We start from the raw sequence: 7306 nt of genomic DNA on the forward strand, positions 1-7306 counted from the left end.
ATTCAATGTTCTGATCCACATTTTAAAATCCAATGGTCAATCCTGAGTCCTTCACAAATTGAATCTCTTAGCTGCATTTGATAGAACCGATCACTTCCAAATTCTTGAAACACTTTCTTCATTTGATGTTGCGACCGGCGCGACAAACACCGAGGTCAGGGTCCTGAGGGTAGGGGAATGCAAGAAAAAAAGAGAGAAGAGAAAGTTTGGGAACAGGAGGGCCCCCTGGGCTGATGGCCCAAGTGATGGCTTTATTGTTGCTGTACACAGTCTTTTATAACCAGACTCTTATGGGTTAGGTCATTCTAAGAATAAACAGGTTTCACATAATCGCTGCCAACCAAAACATTTAGTTCTGTGTTTCTTGTGCATTTTCTAGACGGGTCACAAGACCTTGTTGATAAGATTGCTAGCAAAACACAATTCCCATGTTTGTTTCTATCTGACTCGGGGTAGAAAAAGGGAGGTAGCATTACTGCCAACACCTGCAGACCACAGGCTTCAGGAATTAACTCTCTCAGCCTTGACAAGGCTTTCGTATGCCCTTGAAAGTGGGGGAACGGGAGGGGGAACCACCGGGTTGGCTTGAGTCAACGGGGAACATTGCTCGACCCGGTCTCAGCCTGGCACCGGGGCCCGGCCCCCCACAATTTGACTTCTGAGATATTACACTCTCATGGACTTTTTCCCCAACAGATTCTTTTTTTCCCCCTAGTGATCCTAGGCACAGTTCTTGGGTTGCTTCTTTTCTCCACCATTCTTATTTCTAAGGTGATCTCATCCAGTCCCAAGACTAAATAGCATCCAAACGTTTATGTCTCCCATATTTATATCCTCAGTCCTGTCCTTTCCTTTAAACTGCCAACTAGATACCTCCACATGGATTCCTAATAGACACACTAAACTTAGCATATCCAAAATTGAACTCTCAATCTCCTATCCCCCAAACGTGATTCTGCTCCAGTGTTCCCTAGCTCAGCAAATGGCATCTCCATTAACCCAGATACTCAAGTTCAAGCCATAGAATCATCCTTGATTCCTTTCTTTCTCTCATACCCCTCTTCCAATCTATCAGCAAGCAATGCCAACATCACCCTGGAAATACATCACCTTCACCCTCGCCTCCAGACCAGTGCTATTTAATAGAAATATAGTGGAAGCCACAAGAATAATTCTGAATTTTCTAGTAGTTATATTAAAAAGGGTAAAAAGAGGGGCACCTGGCTGGCTTAGTCGGTACAGCATGCAACTCTTGGTCTTGGGGTCATGAGTTTGAGCCCCACATGGAGTGTAGAGTTCACATAAAAAATTTATTTTAAAAAAAGGGTGAAAAGAATAAAGTGAAATCAGTTTTAATTATATACTTTATCTAACCAAATATATCCAAAATGTTATTATTTCAGTGTGTAATAAACAAAAGTTATGAGATATTACATTGTTTTTCAGCTGTCTTCCTAATCCCATGTGTATTTTACACTTATAGCACCTCCAATCTGAACTAGCCATATTTTTTTAAAGTTTTATTTATTTATTTGGTGAGGGGAGGGGCAGAGAGAGAGAGAGGGAGAGAGAATTTCTGGGGCTCAAACCCATGAACTGTGAGATCATGATCTGAACTGAAACCAAGAGTCCAATGCTCAACTGACTGAGCCACCCAGGTGACCCTGGACATTTCAGGTGCTCAGTAGTTACATGTAACATGTGGCTGTCATATTGAACAGTGCATCATCTCTTACCTGGACTAATAAAGTTGTATTTTAGTTGGTCTCCTGCCTTATATCATGCTTCTCGCCTGCTGTCCTCCCACAGCCAGAGTGATCCTTTACAAATATAGGCAAGATCATGTTATTCCCTGCTCAAAATCCTCCAGTGATCACACTTAAAGTCCAAATATTTCATCATTGCTTACAAAGCCCTACAGGATCTGACTTCCTTCCCCAACTTTCCCCTCCCCACAGACCCCATTGTCACTCCTTTACCACCCCACTGGCTTCCCAGCTGCTCCTCAAACATAGCAAACATACCCCTCCCCACCAGGAACTTTCAATTGCTATTCCTTCTACTTGGAATTCTTTTCCCTCAGATATCTCATGGCTTATTCCCTCACTTTGTTTAGACTTTTGATCAGACCACTTCAAAAGTGGCCTGCTCTGCCCGCACTATCTAAAACAGGACTCCTGAGGTGGCTGGGTGGCTCAGTGGGTTAAGCACAGAGCCCAACACGGGGCTTGAACTCACAAATCGCGAGATCATGACCTAGGCCAAAGTTGGACGCTTAACCAACTGAGCCACCCAGGCGCCCCTAAAAAAAATTTTTTTAATAAAAAATTAAAAAAAAAACAGAAACCCTGCCACTCGGGATTTTGTCCTTGCTTTATGTTTCTTCATAGCATTGACTGTGACAGTCAGCATTACATGACCTTGTGTTATATACTTATTTGTTTCCTTAGTTAAATGCCCACATTAGAATATAATCTCCAGGAAAACGTGGGCTATATTTTATCCACTATATTCTAACTTCTTTATCTGCATTTTAAGTAGGTGCTCAATAAATATTTATTGACTGAATAAATGCATAGAGAAGAAAGACAAAAAGTGGCAGCCCCTGACATTCAGAGCTGGCCTTGACACAGTAGGGCACATTATATTCCCATTAGACATAAACCATCTCAGAGATCAACAACTTCAAGCTTATCCTGAGACCATGATGAAATGAGACAAGTAAGGCCACTTCATAATTTTGTCTAAGAACAGGCAAAACAAAAACAAGGTCAATGTTCTACTCCCAGATGCTTTCTCTCTTGGACAAAATAAGTGACTGCTTCTTTATAAATTTCATTCTCATTTGGGTGTACCCTTCTTGTAACTAAAATTTGACATACCCAATCACAGAACTGTCTTGTTTTCTAACATGAACCAGTTTAGAAGGAAACTCCTTCTCTTATTCCTTAGACCCTTCCCTGAATCACTTACCCAAGGCACAAATCTTGTAATATCTTCTCTCTGAGACATTGTCTTACTGAGAGACCCCATGATTCTCCATGATGTGTATTCTCCCTGACTGCAATGAGTAATAAGTCCAACTTACTCAATTCCAGCTGTGTTCCTGGTGGTCTTTTGTAGTGAACATTGACAGAATGAATGAATGAATCAGTCTTTGCATTTGGAGATTATGAATGATCTTTAGTCTCCATACTTTCCTATTTTTTTTTTCTGTACTCTCTAATGTTTCTATGAAGAACAAGTATTATTTTGGAATTAGGAAAATTTGATCATATATTTAATTTTAAAATAACAATTAGTATTATATCTCAGAGATATAAATTCTTAATAAATAGGAGAACTCGTTTTAAAGCCAACTCTGATACCTCCTAGCTGAGTAAATTTGGGAAATTTATTTAGCCTTTTTGGATCTCCTGCTAAAAGGCAGGATATATCTTGAGATCCCTTGCGAATCTAAGAGCTTTAATTAAAATTCTTCCAAAGTAACTGAATTTAACTTGACACAGTGATATTCAGGAATGGAGCAGTGAGGTGAGTTTAATATGCAATCATTTGTCAATTTGTTCTACTTTTTGTGTGTTATACTGGACAAATTATCTAAAACCTTGACTTCTTTATTCTTAGCTATAAATTTTAAGTTGTAACATCTCCTGTTGTATGGAGATTTCTTAGGTATCATTTTGTAAATACATGTGTCAGTTGGAGTATCAGGCATGCGCATCCTCCATTTCTGTGGAACTACTAATGGAAGCCAGTTATGCTACATGTTGGAGACCCAAAATTGCCCTAAACCTTAGAAACTCAGAGTCAGGGCACCTGGTTGGCTCAGTCGGTAGAGCATGTGACTCTTGATCTCAGGGTCATGAGTTTGAGCCCACGTTGGATTTTAAAAATAAAATCTCAAAAAAAAAAAAAAAAAAGAAATACAATTGGAATATTGTCTGATGCACTTAAAAAGATATACATGCCAATATCAGAGGACAGAAGTTTTGGGGTATCAGGAAAATTCTACAAAAGAAGAATAACTGATAATGTAAGGAAGAATAAGGAAAAGCAGATTATGTTGCAGGAGAGCATTCCATAAAAATATACCATTCACAAACATGAAATAGCACCATATATTCAAGGAAATATAAGCAAGTTAGTATTATTTGAGTGGGGTATGAGGAGTGGGGGGAAGGAAGCAGGATGAGAGGAGGCATTAGGAGGTAAGTTTAGAACTCTTAGAGGTGGTATATTCCAAATTTCAGCCTGATACAGGAATTTCTTCTAGACTCTATATCTGTATCTTCCAATATGGTAGCCACTATGCCCATATGGCTGTTTAAATTTGAGTTATATAATTACTTAAAATAATTCAGTTCCTTGGTCACACTAGTCATATTTCAAGGGCTCTTTGGCCCATGTGGTCTAGTACTACTGTTTTGATAGGACATATCTAGGACATTTGTAATCCTGTACAATGTTCCATTGGATAGCACTGCTCTATAGTGTCCCTAATTGGTGCCTGTTTATCTTCTACTTGAATGGTGGGGAAATAGCTATGTCCTAAGAGCATATTCCATTTTTAAATAGGTCTATCTGTTAAAACATAACTTTAAATAATTTAACCCATAATGCACTTCCCTCTGATTTCTGCATAAGAATTCTAGTTCTGTGGATAAATATAATAAATTCACACTTTCTTTCACTTAGTAGCTCTTTGTCTATTTTCAGAGCATTGTCCTGTGTCCTTCTTTTGTTCTCTTCCTCAGGCCAATCCTCCCAAATACCTTCTGTGCTTCCTCGCATGCCTATTTCCAGATTCCTTCTATTCTGGTGGCCCTCCTCCATATTTCTTCTAGATTATGTTTTCCCAAATTGAACTCTTTATCTCAGCTGTGGTTTGATCAGCAGAAAACAGAATTACTACTTTCCTGGGCTCCAAGAACTTTATTTTCACATATGGAGCCTAAACCTGTTTTGCCTCTTGGGTTTTTTTTTAAAGCATCTCTCAATCTATTGTGCATTTTAAGCTCATTGGTTACTAATATCCAGTCCCCACTTTCTATTTAACATACATTCCTGTTGTAGTATCACTATGCCTATATCAGACAAGTACTTTTTATTTTAAGACCTCTAATTTCTTGTTGTTGATGAAATCTGTTATGTGCTCCAGGGACAAGGAGCAGCAGAAGAGTGAAAAAACTCAGAGGTAAAGACGTAATTAAGAAATATCTCACAATTTATTATTAAATCTGTCCCATAAAAAATATTAAAGCAGATATAAAAGAAAATATGAAAGAGAGAAATGATAACCTTTGACATAAAATGGTAATAAAATTGCCAGTTGAAAATGGGCTGGCAGTGAATTGTTCATACCAATAAATGACTTTTAAACCCTTCTTAGGTTAATGTATGCACTGAATTATTAAGCAATACCTTTTCGCCATACTAATACCTTTTTAATGCATAAGAATTTTAGTTAATCTTTGGAGATACAGGTTTATGTGTGAGTGTACAGCTGCAAATTGCAGGGGAATGCATACACTGTGCTCCTCGTCCTGCCTCTGAATGACACCTGCACTAAACGCCCAGAGCTGATCCACCTGCAGCCTTGACCTTATTAAAGTAAAATGCCCTTTGTTCCTTTTGTGTGGGATCACATGTGGAAAGAGCATTCCTAATCATTAATCTGAATTATTAAAGTTACCTTTTGAAAAATTTTAGTGTTTTTTTAATTTATTCTTGAGAGAGAGTGACAGCGCACATGCAGGAGTGCATGCACAAGCTGGGGAGGGGAAGAAAGAAAGGAGGCCAGAGGATCCAACCCAGGCTCCAGTTGACAGCAACAAGCCTGATGCAGGGCTGAAATTCACAAACCCTGAGATCATGACCTGAGCCAAAGTCAGATGCTCAACCGACTGAGCCTCCCAGGCACCCCTAGAATTGTCTTTTGATTTAGGCCATCTCTCCCTACTCTTCTTGTATCACACTTGGAAATAACAATTTTCCTAAAGCAAGATGTAGTGGTATATTCGCCGCAACTGTGAGTCACTGAGGTCCCAGTAACTCAAGTACTTCAAATCTTACCCTGAGTATTTCTGTACCACTCCATGGTCCTAAAAATCAGGTATCTGATCAACAGCTTCCTCTCTCATGTTTCATTATGGTATCAGTTTCCACACGTCAGTGAGCACTGTAGCCTCCTGTGTTCCGAGCCAGCACACTGTGGCTGTTTCAGTTAATCTGTCTTCTCAGAAAACTCTAGTAAACTGACAGTTGAATACCTGGCTACTCCTTTTTAGGATGTTTTCAATACATGGTCTACGTATGCTGAGTAGTGAAATTATTAATAATCCCTTAGGCTTGATTAATTTCCTCATATCCATTATCTTCCTGGATCCCTGCAATCCCTCATAAGATCAGCGGAGAAGAAGTGATCCCCCTTTTATGTAAGAGGAATCTTAGATTGCAAGAGACAACATGATTCACTCAAGGTCACACAGAAAATAAGTGGTAAGAAGGATTCAAACCTTAGTCCAATAAAAAAAACAGCAATGTACTTTTTTACCATGATGCCTTCTCTACCTTAGGGAAGGTAGAATTCACCTAAAACTTTTCCACTTATTTCAAGAAACTGGACTTTGTAGACTATTCATTTCATTGTGGAAAGAAATAACCAGACTTATTCTATGGCACATTCTACGACATACAATCCTCTGGTGACAAAATTAAACACATGGTTTACAAAATATTCAGCAGTATGTAAGTTCCAAATAACATAAACAACCATTTTCTACCGTTAATACTTCAATTTATACTGTATTCTTGGAGATTCTCTATTGAACAGTGTTATGCAGTATGATGATACAATAGAATTTGGGGCCTGGAAATGATTTTCATCTCTTAAAACTTTTAAAATTAGCTCTTTTTTTTAAGTAAAAAGATAATACATACAGGAAAAATCAAGTAGTGTAAGAAGGTATGTAGGTATAAACCTTCTAATATATAGATGTACCTACATACCTTCTTACACTACTTGAATTTTCTTACCCTACTTGAATATTTAAATATTCATATATTATATATATTATATATATATTATGTATATTTAAATCTCAACCTACATCTCCAATTCCCTAATCATCCTCCCCAAAGGCAATAAATAGATCTCCCAGAAGTTGTCTAGGCATACACAATATAACTTCAAATGAAAGCATGTTGTACATACTGTTCTGTATCTTGCTTTTTTTTACTTAACAATATATCTTTGATGCTGTTCCTTAGAAATGCACTATTTTCCAGGGTTAGATAATATTCT

General features: G+C 38.1%; 1 long non-coding RNA gene across 1 annotated transcript; it reads right to left on the reverse strand.

The window, feature by feature from the left end:
* Nucleotides 1-9: 9 nt before the first annotated feature.
* On the reverse strand, nt 10-6962 carry LOC113598810 (uncharacterized). Its single transcript, XR_008298532.1, has 3 exons — nt 3089-6962; nt 1737-1820; nt 10-163 (listed from the first exon to the last, which is right to left on the reverse strand). It is a non-coding gene; the product is annotated as an uncharacterized LOC113598810 (long non-coding RNA).
* Between the last annotated feature and the right edge of the window lie 344 nt (nt 6963-7306).

The sequence above is a fragment of the Acinonyx jubatus genome, chromosome B2, assembly GCF_027475565.1.
Source record: "Acinonyx jubatus isolate Ajub_Pintada_27869175 chromosome B2, VMU_Ajub_asm_v1.0, whole genome shotgun sequence".
NCBI lineage: Eukaryota > Metazoa > Chordata > Mammalia > Carnivora > Felidae > Acinonyx > Acinonyx jubatus.